Here is a 14,361-nt window from a genome sequence, read left to right on the forward strand (position 1 = left end):
TCTCTCTCTCTCTCTCTCTCTCTCTCTCTCTCTCTCTCTCTCTCTCTCTCTTTCTCTCTCTCCTCCATCCACCTCTCCCCTCTTTCTCCTCCTCACCTATTCTTTCCCCTCTGAAAAAAGAAAATATACTATCACCTCTTTTGGCAAAGGGGGAAATTCTGTCCCCTAGGCTCATATACTTCAGTTATTACAGTGTGATTATGCTTATAAGGTTTTCAGCTTTTCTATTTGCATATAGTACATTATGAAGACATCACCTTGTTTTAGGATATGGCCAGTATGAATAGGATTGGATATCTTTCAGAAATTCACTTCAAATTAGGACAGTTCTATGACTGGAGTCCATCCAAAGGTATTTTTCCCCTTTCCAAAGTAGAACTTGATTTCCATTTGTGGAGTGGGTTCTATCATAATCTGACTGATTCAGGATCTTTTTTCCGTGGATACACAGTATGAACAGCTGTGTAAAGATCAAAATGAATAAAACAAGATCCCTCATTCCAAAAAAAAAAAGAAATTTGCCAGGGAGCACTGAGAAATTAAGTGATTTGTCCTTACTAGTCACAGAGCAAATGTGTGTCATTAGCAGGACCTGAACTCAGAACTTACTGAGCAGAGAAGTGAGGGAAAGCTCCAAAGAATATATTAAAAAAAATAGGTCATAGAGTCCAGGAACATTGAAGGAAAGAAGTAGGTAGACTCAGATGTTCAGTTGATTTTTGGAGCCTCAGTGCGAGAGTCTATGTATTGTTACATCTTTAACATTGACAAATGAAAGGATTGATGATCATTGCTATGGAAGGGGATGGCTGACAGATGGCTGCATCTACAATACACACATTGTATTTGAGTTGTGGCTTCAGTTGTGTTTTGCAAATGGTCTTCTGAACCTGTGATTTTGCCTGTCAGGGTCTTTCCAGTGCCTTTGAGTAGAAAAAGTCACCCATTTCCTGCTGGCTCTATTTCACAGTGGCCTGCCTACCTGCCTGCCTGTCCCATTCCACCCCCCGCCTCCCATCTGTCCAGAAAGTTGGTGCCCAGTCTCATGATTGCAATGTGGGATTGTTTACTGTGGGGTATAAAGAGTCCTAGCACAAGAGTGTTTGGGCTGGTATACACTGGCAGTGAAATAGAGAACGTTTCATTGGGAGGGTGCTGCAATAGAATTTCTTTTTCTCTGCTGAGCAGAAGGCGAAATCAGCTGTGGATGAAGTCATCCTGCTTTCCAAGACATCATGTTTTTCTTTCATCCTTCATGGTGCTGATTAATCTTATCTCTGCTGAGCCCCAGCTTGATTTCAGACATTCAGGTTAAAAACTGCTTCAGCTTATGGGAGTCCACCAAATGAATACAAAACAGTAAACCTTTAGGTATGTTTATTTTTATATCTAATGGTTGCTTATTAAACAATCAGGTTTAAATGTTTCATAACAAAGAACTCAAGATTTGGGTATATTGTTTCCCCTTTTCTGTTTAGGTTTATGGAAATTCTGTTCAAGTTTAGAATTAGGACTGATGTATTCGGACAGACAGATGTAACCATTGCTTTTAAGGGGCAAGTACTATAAATCAAAATACTTCAGGAATAGATACAGAAGTGTGTTGGTAAAAGTTTAACAACCAGCTCTCTATACCCATGACATGCTTTTAAGTTTAATATGGTTTATTAACATTTTCTTAAGTCTAGGCAATCAATGAAACAATGACTCATGCCATGATTTGTAGCATTTGCAAATCTCTGAGGTATAACTGCTCACACTGAGAATTTAAGTGGACTTTTCCCAGCATACACAAGCTGGCTCCAGCCTCCGTTTGAGTAGATCACATGACAAATCATAGAGTTTGAGCTGAGAGGGACGCCAGAGCTTATGTAGTCTAGTCCTTTCATTTTAGAGATGAGAAAACTGAGATGTAGGGAGGCTAAGTGTTTCCTCCTAAGTCACGTAGGTTGTGTTAACTTTAAAAAAAACTTGCTATTTTCCTCCTCTTTCTGTTTATCAACTTGATGTAAATATCCAGGGTCATCTCTAGTCATCCTGATCTTTATCTGGCCACTGGACCCAGATGACTCTGGAGGAGAAAGTGAGGCTGGTGGCTTTACACAGCCCTCCTGTAATGGTAATAGGAATTTGAAGATGACCCCTGCCCATTAACAGACCTAGGTGAATTTGAGGACCTTTCCTGATTTGAAAATAAACTCTGCCCCTAATAGGCTACAGGTGCTCACCTGGAGCCTGTTGTGGGAGGCTTGTTTTTCAGGAAGGCACAACTTTTGTTACTTTGCAGTCAAGTGCATCAGGAGGCTTGTGATGTTCTCTGACTCTGGAGGGGGCTATGTATACCTCTGAGGTGAGGTTCTGCTTTGGGGCTCACTTTGGGAAGAGTTGTGTGATTTGGCCAGATGAGACTCTGGGCAGCCATTGAACCCTGGCTTTGAAAACCCAGATGTTGGTGCTTCTCTCTCTGGTGACTAACTAGGTATGGATGTAATGGTCATACAGCTGGAAGCTTGCCTGCTGATCTGTTTCTCTGTCTGCTTGTAACTTGTTTGTGTTCTCTGAAGTTCAGGGTGCTGACTTTTTCCCCTGAACTAAGTAAATGATATTTGCTTGATTGATTAAAGTAAGATTGTTAACCTTTTTTGAGTTGCTTTCCTTTAGAAAAGCAGATCAAATAACCTGTGCTAGCAGCCATCCTGGGTATGCTAGGGGGCTTGCTGTTACACCTCACTCACTTAAATCCAGTTCACTTGCATGTCATGACATCACCTCCCTGATGTCATGGTCCTTTTGGAGAACAAAGGACAAGCAACAATATAAGATAGTGGTGGCAAAGGATTTTAAACATTGGCCAGGACTGGGAGGATATGACCACAAGTCTATCTGAACTTCTCTTCCCTTTAGCACTCTTCATTGTACTTGGAACACACTTTCCTAGTTAGGGGCTAGTACGGCATAGTGGAAAGATCACTGGAGTTGAAGGCAGAGGATGTTTCCAGATTCTGCAGCTTCCATTTACTACCTATGTGATGTTAACATCAAAGGATCATAGCTGGAAGGGTCCTCAGACGCCATCCAGTTGAATGGAAAGAGCTGGTTCAGGAGTCAGAAGTCCCTTTCTAATGTACTACCTATATGACCTTGGGCAAATCCTTTAATCCCCATGTACCTCACTTTCCTGATCCATAAATGGAAGAGATTTAACTAACTGACCTCAAGTCATTTCCAGCTTGAGATCTCTGATCCTAAGTCATCTGACCTTTCTGTGTCTTAGGTTTTTTTTTTTTTAATGTGTTAAATGAAAGAATTGGATTGTTCAGTTGTGAACACCTCCGTGACCCCATTTGGGATTCCTAGCAAAGATACTGGAGTGGTTTGCCATTTTCTTCACCAGCTCATTTTATACATGAAGAAATGAACTTGCCCAAGATAGCACAGCAAGTAAGTGTCTGAGTCTACATTTGAACTCAGGTCTTCCTGCCTCCAGGCCTTCCTGCTCTGTCCACTCAGTTGGTGATCAGACTAAATGATTTCCACGTTTTGTTTCCCTTGGATCCCTTCCCCTCACTCTATGATCCAACTCTGCCGGTCTATATAACGTTCCTCAAACATCTACCATCCTTGTCTTTTGAACTGGCTGTCCTGCGTGCCAGAATGCTTCCATCTCTTTCTTCCCCTGGCTTCCTTCAAGAATCAGCTAAAATCTCACCATCTATTGAAGACGCCCCTGCCCTCCGCTACCCAGCTGCTAGTACCTTCACCTCTGACATTTCCTCCCATTTACTCTCTCTCTGAGTTGTTTGCACCTCATTATTTACATGGTGCCTCTCCAGTGTAATGGAAAGGTCTGCAATGTATATTCTTTGAGAACAGGGACTCCTTTTGCATTTGTTTATATCCCCTGGTTTTTGGAACAGTATCTGGCACATGGTAAGTGCTTTTTGACCAAAGGACTGACTCCAATGCCTTTACCAATTCTAAATCTGTGATCCTGTGTGAACTGGGGAGTGGTGTCTTAAGAGCCAGCAGAATGGGCACAGACACCTTGAAAGTCTTCCAAGGATAGGGTAAACTAGCCCCCAAATTTTTGTGAACATAACCCTTTTCATCTAAAAGCTTCTATTTACATTGACTCTTTGACGTGAACAAAAGACCTTTCATTTGCAAAAGTTATAAAAATCCCTTTCTCATGGGTTGTGCTGGTTCCTGAATGGTGGCATGTCCTGTCAGACTTGAATAATTAATATTGGAGAAATAGTCTTCTTAGAGGGGACCATAAAGCCCTGGTCTCACATTTAGCAGTTCTCCCACTTACATCAGTCTGCCAAGTAAAGCTGACTGAATTGTTCTTGGTTTAAAATAGAAAATGCCTCCTTGCAAATGAAACAATCTCCTGGCATTTCATACCACGACTTCTATTTCTGATAAATGAATTATTGATGGCTGGGTTAGATCATCCCTTCCCTAAGATGCATCTGATGGAAAGTCCTTGCTTCTTAAAGTCAAAGGAACATAATGAGTGGTGTATGACACCACATAGTCATTTGTATATGCATGTGCGATGGATGCCAGCATCTCATTACTTTGAAAAATAAATCAACCCACAGATTAAAGATTAATTTTGGATTTTTCATCCTATCTTTTTTTCCCCCAATTTCCTGATTTTGGTTCAGTGATACTAGTATTTTGGTCTCCTTTCAAATAATGTAATTTTTGGTTTTCAAACTCTAGCCATGTAGAAACCAAAGTCTGAATGAGGGAACTTATGCTTTTGTGTGGCCTTCTCATCCTCTCTATAGCCAGCTACAAAAAGTTATATGGAGAAAGTGTTCTGAGGCAAAGCAGCTGAATATAGTAAGTGTTTTCTATCCCATTTATCATTACAAAGGAGCTATTTTAACAATGTTAGAGAGCCAGACCACACTTAGAACTCCCATCCAAATAGGTAGAGCTCCATTCTTTGGTGCCAAGAATTTAACCAAATGGGTTTGGATAAATTCAGCCTGCAGCAAAATGGTCTAACACTGTCAAAGAAAATTCATACTTCACCTTAGGTTGGGTTTCAAAAATCAGTTGTCTACATTTGCCTGTAACGGTTTTTTTTTATAACCTCAACATTTGTGAACACAGATGGCTTTGTGGGTAACAAATAGGCAGTCGTGAAATATAATCTGTCTCTCTTTGTGGGCAAACATGAAAGCCTGCATAACATAGGGTACAGTATCCTGGCCTTGGATTTAGAAAAAGCTATGTTCAAATCCTGCATCTGATATTTACTAGCCATGTGACCCTGAACCAATCACTTTTTCTGAGCCTCAGTTTGCAGATCTGACCAAATGGGGATAATAGTACCTGTAATATGAAGGAGTAATGTTGTTAGGAGTTCCAGTGTTATAAAGAATGTGAAGTCTTTGGTAAACTTTGAAGTGCTAAATAAATATCATCCATTATTACTATTAATGATAATGATAAATTTGGAGTTTATATTCATGGAAGAAATATTTTATTATTATGCTTTTAAAAACTGATTGACGAATTTTGCACATATTTAAATTTTAGGGTACACAGAACCGTCCTACTTTAGGTGCTCATGTTATAATCTCTTTAAAGAATTATCATTATTCACTTGGCCTTTTATTGTAGTATATTGAATTCAGTTCCCACTAATTCTGCATTTTTTTATTAAAGAGAAAATTTGAAACCCAAGAGGTTGTTCTGTTTGTATTGAATTTTGTATTTAAGTTTGGGAGCTTTATGACTGAATTCCCTTCAAGGACTTAGGTGCCGATCCCTCTGCCAGTCCAAAATTAGAAGAGGGATGGCAGACTCCTCCAGAGAAAGGATACAAGATAGGTAAGGGTTGTCCGGATAGATGTGCATTTCACAAATGAAAACTGAATGCTTGTAAGAATTTCCTTTGACCTAGAATTTCTTTGGATTTCCTCCCCCTTTCTTTTTGAAGTACAGATAGTAATAATTACCTAGTGCTTGATTATTCTGGGGCTAATGATTCTGTCCACAGAGTCTGGAGGACTTCTCATTCTTCTCTTCCCTTTGTTGATTTGGGAAATTTATTACTCCTTTGTCCATAATGGTAGTTAAAGACAGTTCTCTTATAGTCTGTGTTTATGTAGGGCATTAAAGTTACGACATAGTTTACATTCAACAACCCCACAAGGTAGACACCTGTAGTCATTATTGTGCCCATTTTACAGATGAGGAGACTGAGGTTCAGGAGAGGTTAAGCTGCTTTTGTAGCTAGTGAGTGCCAGACAAAAGATTTGGACCCAGGTCTCTCTAGATTTTGAAGGAATCAAAGTCATTCTTTTATTATTTCAGGACTTTGAATAATGCATACAGGAACCATTTAATGAGTTTGTCCAAAAGATTCTCAAAAGATGCTTAATGACAGCTATCATTTGAAGAGTAAGATGATCTTAATTCTTTTATTATGCTGCCAAGAGACTCTTCAGAAGAAGGACATTTGGAAGGGAAAAAGGACTAACTTGTTAGCAAGCAAACTGTATGCCTCTCTTATTTTTTTTAGGGGTAGTATATAGCCTAGTGAATAGAAAGCTGGACTTGAAGCCAGGAAGATCTGAATTCAAATCTAGCCTCAGACACTTCTTATCATGTAACCTTGGACAAGTCACCTAACCTTTGTATACCTCAGTTTCCTTATCTGTAAAATGGGAGTAATAATAACCTCTACCACCACAGGGTTATTATGAGGATAAAATGAGATATTTGCAGAATGCTTTGAAAACTTTAAATCTCTATTAAAATATTAGCTAACAACCTTTCAGTACTCCCAGGCACTTTACTAAAACTATATTAAGTTATAAAGGAGTGTCTAATCTTCACTGGTAGAAAGATTTTCCTCACTAGAAGTTGCATCCATTGATGAAAGCACTGGGCCATACTAAATAAAAGATGCTCTCACAGTTTCTAAGTACCTGCAGGCAAAATATCATTTTAATAAATTCCAAAGTTGCAATGTTTCAGCAAAAGGAGCCATCAAAATATCAAGATCTATTGCTGTACTGTATGGCAGGACTGTACTGTGTGGTTTCTTTGTTCATTTACATAAAATAAATCATAGTTATATGATATATTTGCAGACTATCACAAATGTGAGAGGGCAAGATTTCTGCACAGTCTGACATTCTGCCGAAGAGGATGGCTTCTTCCTTCCAAAACAGTCATGGCTCGCAGGAAGCCTGGAAAGACTGCACACTAGGCCAGGAGTCAAGAGATTTGAATCCTGTACTCAGCTTGGTCACTAACTGTGTGTGTGAAGGGGCATGGAATGGAAACCTGCTTCACCTGGAGAGCATGGGGAAAAGGAAGTTCCCCAATGCGGAACATTGCAGGAAGGATCCCTACTGGTCTCTAAATTCTCAGGATCAGACTCAAAATTCCTAGAAGATGATCACTAGAAAGTTGGTTGCTAAGTGATGACTGTTTGTCCATAATAATGAGAAGTCATTTAGTTGTGAACTGAGGAATAATAACAGCCCTCAGAGGTAGTGAGTTAAGATTTACAAAATGCTATACATACATTATCTCATTTACATTTCACTTAGTACCCTGTGAGATGGGTACCATTATTGTCCTTATTTTACCATTGAGGAAACTGAGGCTTGGATAGATTACATGATGAGCCCAGGGTCACACAGTATCTGAAATGACATTCCAACCCAGGTCTACCTGATTGTTAAGTCCAGTGTTCTAGACCAAGGGGTCTTTCTCTTTCTCTCTTTCATAGGAAGTGCCCACAATGATGAGAAAACAGATTTTTTGAGGTAATAAGGTTTCTGACTCTTTGTTAGGTCACTGTGAAAAATCTTCTTCATCATTAAGTGTGTTTGCTGCAGGCAGCTTTTAAAATTCTAAATAATGTGTGGGTAGCCACATGAGCCAATTGCCAATATATGCTGACAGAATATGAACAAATAGATTATGTTTAATAATAATAATAATAGAGCCTGCATTTATATAGTACTTTAAGGTTTACAAAGCACTTTACAAATATTATCACATTTTACCCTCTCAGCAACTCTGGGATATAATTGCTGTTATTAACTCCAGCCTACAGATGAAGAAAATGAGACAGATACAGGTTAAATTAATTGTGTAGGGTCACACAACTAGTACATGTCTGTCACTTTTGAACTCAGGTCATCTTGACTCCTGGTCCCATATTATATCCCCTGTATTTATTATGATATTATTATGATACACTGTATATGACAAAGGGAATTATTTAAGTGAGATTCTCTTTCTATGGCTTTCATCTTTATTAGTCTTCACTTTCCTCCTTACTAAAGGAAGTTATATTGCTTAATATATAAGCTTCCCTACATTTGTGAAATGTCATTGACTTTGGAGGAAAACAGAAACTCTTTTCAATAAATACATTGCAATCATTTGGAAATTTCAGCTGGGAATGCTGCAGAGGAATAGTCTGTTGCTGAGCTGTCCAGTGGGTTTTCTCTGGAATAGAGATTTAGTACCTTTAGGCATGTATTATGGACTCTACTCCATTGCTTCATTGTAGGCTACTACTTAAACAAAGAAAGTAATTCAATTGTTGCTCATGTAGTTGGAAAAGTGTAATATTTTATAATTGCAATGTGTTATCATCAAATGATTATTTCTCCTATTTTTCTTTTATGTCTCGTATTTTGTATTTTCTTCCTTTCTTTTTTTTCTCAGAGAATAGGTAGTGTTAGGGAGGGGAGAAAGTTTAACTTTCCAATTTTGTATGACTTCCTTAGGGGGAATGTTGACAAGACTGGAGGTTAGCCGAGTGTGCTACTAGACTTTTTTCCCAGAATTGTAAGGTTGACTCCTGCTCTTTTGGAATAATTCCAGGAACCTGAGTGCCATGAAAAATAATGTAGGAACTAGAGACTACGTAAGAAAGATTCCCCTGCTGGAGCCAAATATTAAACTTAGCCTGAGGTGAGGATATGAGAATAATATAAGCTGTTCCCTTCTTCACTCAGGGAAGTTATATTCCCTAGTGCCTAAACTTTCTCTGCATTGGTGAGATGTCATTGACCTGGAGGAACACAGAAATCTTTTGCAATGGGTACATCACAAGAATTTAAAATTTTAGCTGGGTGTATTAGGGAGGAATTATCTGTTCCTGAGTTGTCCAGCAGTTTTCACTGGAATAGAGATTTAGTACCTTTAGGCGTATATTGTGGGCTCTGCTCAATCATTTCATTTCAGACTACTATTTCATCAGTTTCAGGAAAATGATACTCCTTGCTTTATGCATTAACTTACCGTGTCCTTTTAAATACCCACGAACCCTTGCACAAATCTCTATCTGGTGGTAAAAGCATTTGAGTAGTAGCTCTGGGAGATGGAATGACCCTTAGAAATCATCCAGTTCAATTGTCCAAGTTTAGAGAGGAAGAAACTGAAGCCCAGAGAAGGGAAAAAACGGAAAACAAAAAATCTTGTTAAGGTTTTCTAGTTAGTTCATGGCAGAGCTAGGATGAAAAACCAAGTCTCCTGTGCTTTTTCCATAAGATCACCCTGCTTACATTGCAAATAAACAACCTGGTGCTGATTGATAGACTGTTTCAGGAATTCCACGCCCATTCTTAGGGTCGATATCCTTTACCCCAAGTTCTTGCCCATCCTCGGTTCCCCAGCACATACACTTTCACTTCAATACCTGATCCCTTTTTCAGTCTCCTGATTGTTCTGTTTCCCAAGTTACTCCACACTCTTTACTCTTTTACTTTCTCGACAAGGTCTAGCCTTAGATACTGAAGGATAAATACACAAAAGGAAAAGTACACCTGCTTCTGTCATTTGCCCCAATCCTAACTACAGACCATCCTGTTTACCTCATGGCTAGGTTTTGTTGTTGAATTGTTTCAGTTGTGTCTAACTTTGTGACCCCATTTTGGGGTTTTCTTGGTGAATGTGCCAGAATAGTTTGCCATTTCCTTCTCCAGCTTATTTTACAGATGAGGTAACTGAGGCAAACAGGTGAAGTGACTTGCCCAGGGTCACACAACTAACAAGTGTCAGGGTCAAATTTGAACTCAGGAAGATCAGCCTTCATGGTTTCAAGCTCAGGGCTCTAGCTGCTGTGCCACATTATATCAACTATTCATTACCAATTTACATCGGTTAATGTTGGGAATTCCCTTCATTTAATTGAGAGGCAAATTTCTCATTGTTTTTCTTCTCAAAAGAATCAGAATTTAAGAATCATGGACTGGAACACCTCACTTACTATGGCAACATTTTCCCCAAACATCCACATGGTTTGTGTGTGATTGGATTGGTGGAGAGATAATGTGAATAGATGTGTGGACGTAGATAAATGACATCTATTGTTGTCATTCACTTGTGACCTTGGGAACCTTATTGTCCATGAGGCAGATACTGGAGTGGCTTTCTATTTCCTTCTCTAGTGGATTAAGGCAAACAGAAGTTAAGTGACACAGCTAGTATCCAGGTGTCTAAGGTCAGATTTGAACTCAGGTCTTCCTGACCCCAGTGCCCAGCACTCTATCCACTGAGACACCTATCTAGTTAGATAAGGCAAACAATTATAAAACAACTTTTCTTTGCTTCGATAGTCTTAAACACCTGTGACTGAATTCTCCACTGGGCCGGGCACTCAGTCAACAAGTATTTAATAAATACCTACTATGTGCCAAGCTATGTGTGGATGACTTGGAAAAATGTTGCCATAGTAAGTGAGGAGCTCCAGATCATGACTAATAAGAGGATTTGGTCCAAAGCTTTCTTGGGAATTACTGAAGCCTTACTTCAGATAGACTGCCTCAGGCCATTTTTGCTTCAATTTCCCTGTTTCTCTGTTTATGCTCCCATTTATCAAGTTTCTGGTGATTATTGATGCATGTTTGTGGATTTGATTTGCTGATTCAGATGAAGAATGAAGGAATTTTCCAATATAGAATTCTTAAAGTAGCCCTTGTTAGGTTAGGGTTATAAGTTAACTGCTTAAAAAGAAATGCGTAACTTTTCTTCACTATAAGAAATGACACCAATAATGTTATTTTCCCACAACCACATTCCAAGGTGGTAGAAGAGGGGGAAAAAATATCTCCTTTCAGAGGTTCGTCAGTAAATGGCTATGGAAATCTTGGATGCTCCATATAAGACTGAGGAATTATTCTATTAGGCCATTACACAAGTTCTCAATGTTCCTTCTTTCATATTTGATGTTTCTATATGAGATTCTGTGGTTGATCAATTCATTCTACCTTTTCTTCATCTCATTTCCTCATTCTGCTTTTATTAGAAGAGTTGCTGCCAGCATTCCCATTACTATGCTTATTTCAATTCCAGGGGTTAATGGCCTAATGGTTTATTCAGCCTGGCTGAAATCAAGAACAAATGACTTTGCCCCCTAGAATCATTCTCTTCTTGTCTTAGAATAGAGTGAGAATACTCTCTCTTTTTTAGCACAAATACGTATAGATATATAATATAAATTTGTGAGAGACATTATGGCATGGGGGATAGTGTTATGGGCTTGAGATAAAGAATACCTGGGTAAAAATTCTGCCTCTGACACTTCCACTTAGTGTCTTTCTCACCAGGTTACATTTCTTAGCTCTATTGCATTACATTTTGACTCCTGGATTAGAATGTAAGCTCATTGAGGGAATTTCTTTCTGTGTATAGAAATAGCTTTGTAAAAAAATGCCTGTCTTTGTATCTGCAGTGTTTAGCACCAAGTGGGCACTTAATACTTACTGACTGAATGACCATGAATAAGTTGTGTCAACTTGGGCAAGTCACACAAGCCATTTAACTTTCTTGGGCCTTTGTTTCCTAATTTTTTTTTTTTAAGAAAAGGCCAGTAAGACCATCCTAGATGGTCTCCAAGGGCCTTTCTAGTTGTAAACCTAAGATCTATCAACCTGACAAACTTCTGAAACGTAGACAATGGAAAGATAGGAGATAGATAGATAAATAGCTATAGGTAGCTATATATATATATATATATATATGTTATAGATATGTGGTGTCTATAATGTAGATATATGTATAATAAGGATATGTTGTCTACATTAAATATAATGATCTCTATTAGATATTAGAATAATGCTAATATTATGTGATTAATAATTATTATCTATATTAGATATTAGAATAGCTAGCTAGCCATTGATATGCAGTATGTGTGTACATGTACATACCCATATATACATATTATATATATGTATGTGCATATAGATGGATACATATAAACATATCTGTATACTCACATATATATGTATAGCTTTAGCTAATAAATTGTAATACTTTCCATTTATGTTTTACTTTGTCATTGGTTTCTAGAAAACATATTTTTCCAGTCTTAGTTTTTTAATAAAACATAAAAAATAATCCAAATCAATATTTGCTAATCCAGTTACTTTATCATATACAATACTCCTTATATAGTCTTCTTAGTAGATGAGAAATGTTGTATAATTAAAGCTTATATATATATAAATTCTCTGTGTTGCTGGGATTTGGAAAGATAGTGTTATAATCACAGTAATTTAAAAATTTTAATAAACACAAATTGTTTTCTTTGCTTTCCTAGGGATAACTTTGCAATCCTTAATGACTTACTATGTAGGTTAGGCTAGTCCTTGGTCAAAAAAACTCTCAATTTGGGTGGCCAGGTGGCTCAGTGAGTAAGAGCACCGGCCCCAGAGTCGGGATGACCTGGGATCGAATCCGGGCTCTGATACTTAGCACCACACCCAGAAATAAATGGCCGTGTAACTTTGAGCAAGTTACTTAAGCCCAATTGTTAAAAAAAAAAAAAAAACTCTCAATTTGCTTATTCCTTGGATTGTGGGTTCACCAGGACCAGTACTAATAGGCCTTACTTGAGAAATGAAGGAAAAAAGGGCCAGATGTTGATGGAAGTGGTCTTGTGGATTCCAGAGGCGACCTTCTGAGTCATTCTTTATTGAATTCTCCATAGAAGACTCATCTTTTAACATGGTATCAGATGTCTTTCAGTGCATAGAAGTCATGAAATATTAAACCAAGTTCCCCTTTGGTTTAGCCAAGGAAAGGGTATTCATCAAGGTGATGAAGACAAATTATTATGTAGTCATTTTAATAAAAACTTTTTTTCCCCTCATTAACAGAACAGGGATTTTTTGAGAATTTACTACATGCGTATTCTTGTGAAGGGGACAAATTATAACACATTGTGAATGCCTTCAAGAACAGATCTTGAAATACAAAATGCCTAAGTATCTTTACTTTTTGGTAGTTTTTTTTTTTAATCAAGGATTAGTGGAAGAAGACATGGTAGCAAGAATTCATGTATCAGGTTGATGATGGGGATCACTTCCAACTCATAAGATTTTATGAGTTTTAAGAAATTTTAACCAATTTCAACCAATGGATAAAATGAGGGTTGTAGATGGGTTTTTCTTTACATTTCTTTTCATTCTCCCCAGTTTGTATGGTTGTGAAAATCAAGTTAGAGAGCCAAGACATGAAAGTTAAAATAATAATGGTTTGAATATTAAATAACAATGCAAGGCAGAAGAAGCTATATCATGTGGCAGTTTACCAATAAGTAACAGTCGGTTGATTTGTAAAATAAATGGAATAAATTTGTAGGACTGGGATAGTTAGCCATGGAAGAGGAGGGATTTCACCTGCACTTTGAAGAAGAATAGAAATTAAATGAACTCATCTTTGTGAGTTCAAATTTGACCTCAGACACTTGTTAGCTATATGACCCTAGGCAAGTCACTTAACCCTGTTTGCCTCACTTTCCTCATGTGTTAAAATATCTGGAAAAGGAAATAGAAAATCACTCTAATATCCTTGCCAAGAAAATCCCAAATGAGGTCACAAAGGATTGGACACAACTGAACAATAAAATTTCAATTAGAGGGAGCCCAGCCTTGTTGTTATACCACAAACTATTTAAGAATGTTTGTGTCCAGATATAGTGTGGTGGTATTGTGGATAGGTCATTAAATTAGGAGTCATAAAGCCTAGGTTTGAATCCTGGCTTTTCCTTTTATCGTAGGATTTAGAGATCATCTACAACATAGGTAGTAATATTGTTGTACTGTGTGACATTGGGCAAGCCATTTAAACACTCAGGGTCATGTTTTCCTCCTCTGTAAAGTGAATGGATCGGATTGACCAAATTGTGCTTATTAGTCTGGGGTCCATAAACTTTAAAATCTGTATATGTATAAAATATGTATAGATAAGTAGGTAGATAGACAGACAGACTGGATGGATGGATAGATAGGATGGATAGATAGATAGATAGATAGATAGATAGATAGATAGATAGATAGATAGATAGATAGATAGATAGAT

General features: G+C 37.9%; 1 protein-coding gene across 1 annotated transcript in view; it reads left to right on the top strand.

Moving 5' to 3' along the window:
• The window catches only part of PCSK5 (proprotein convertase subtilisin/kexin type 5), a 609,050-nt gene that overhangs the window by 184,355 nt on the left and 410,334 nt on the right, over positions 1-14,361 (top strand). The window lies entirely within an intron of this gene.

This window comes from Petaurus breviceps, unplaced genomic scaffold (genome assembly GCF_028583685.1).
Source record: "Petaurus breviceps papuanus isolate PSGF00001 unplaced genomic scaffold, PetGlider_PUasm1.0 175, whole genome shotgun sequence".
Classification (NCBI taxonomy): domain Eukaryota; kingdom Metazoa; phylum Chordata; class Mammalia; order Diprotodontia; family Petauridae; genus Petaurus; species Petaurus breviceps.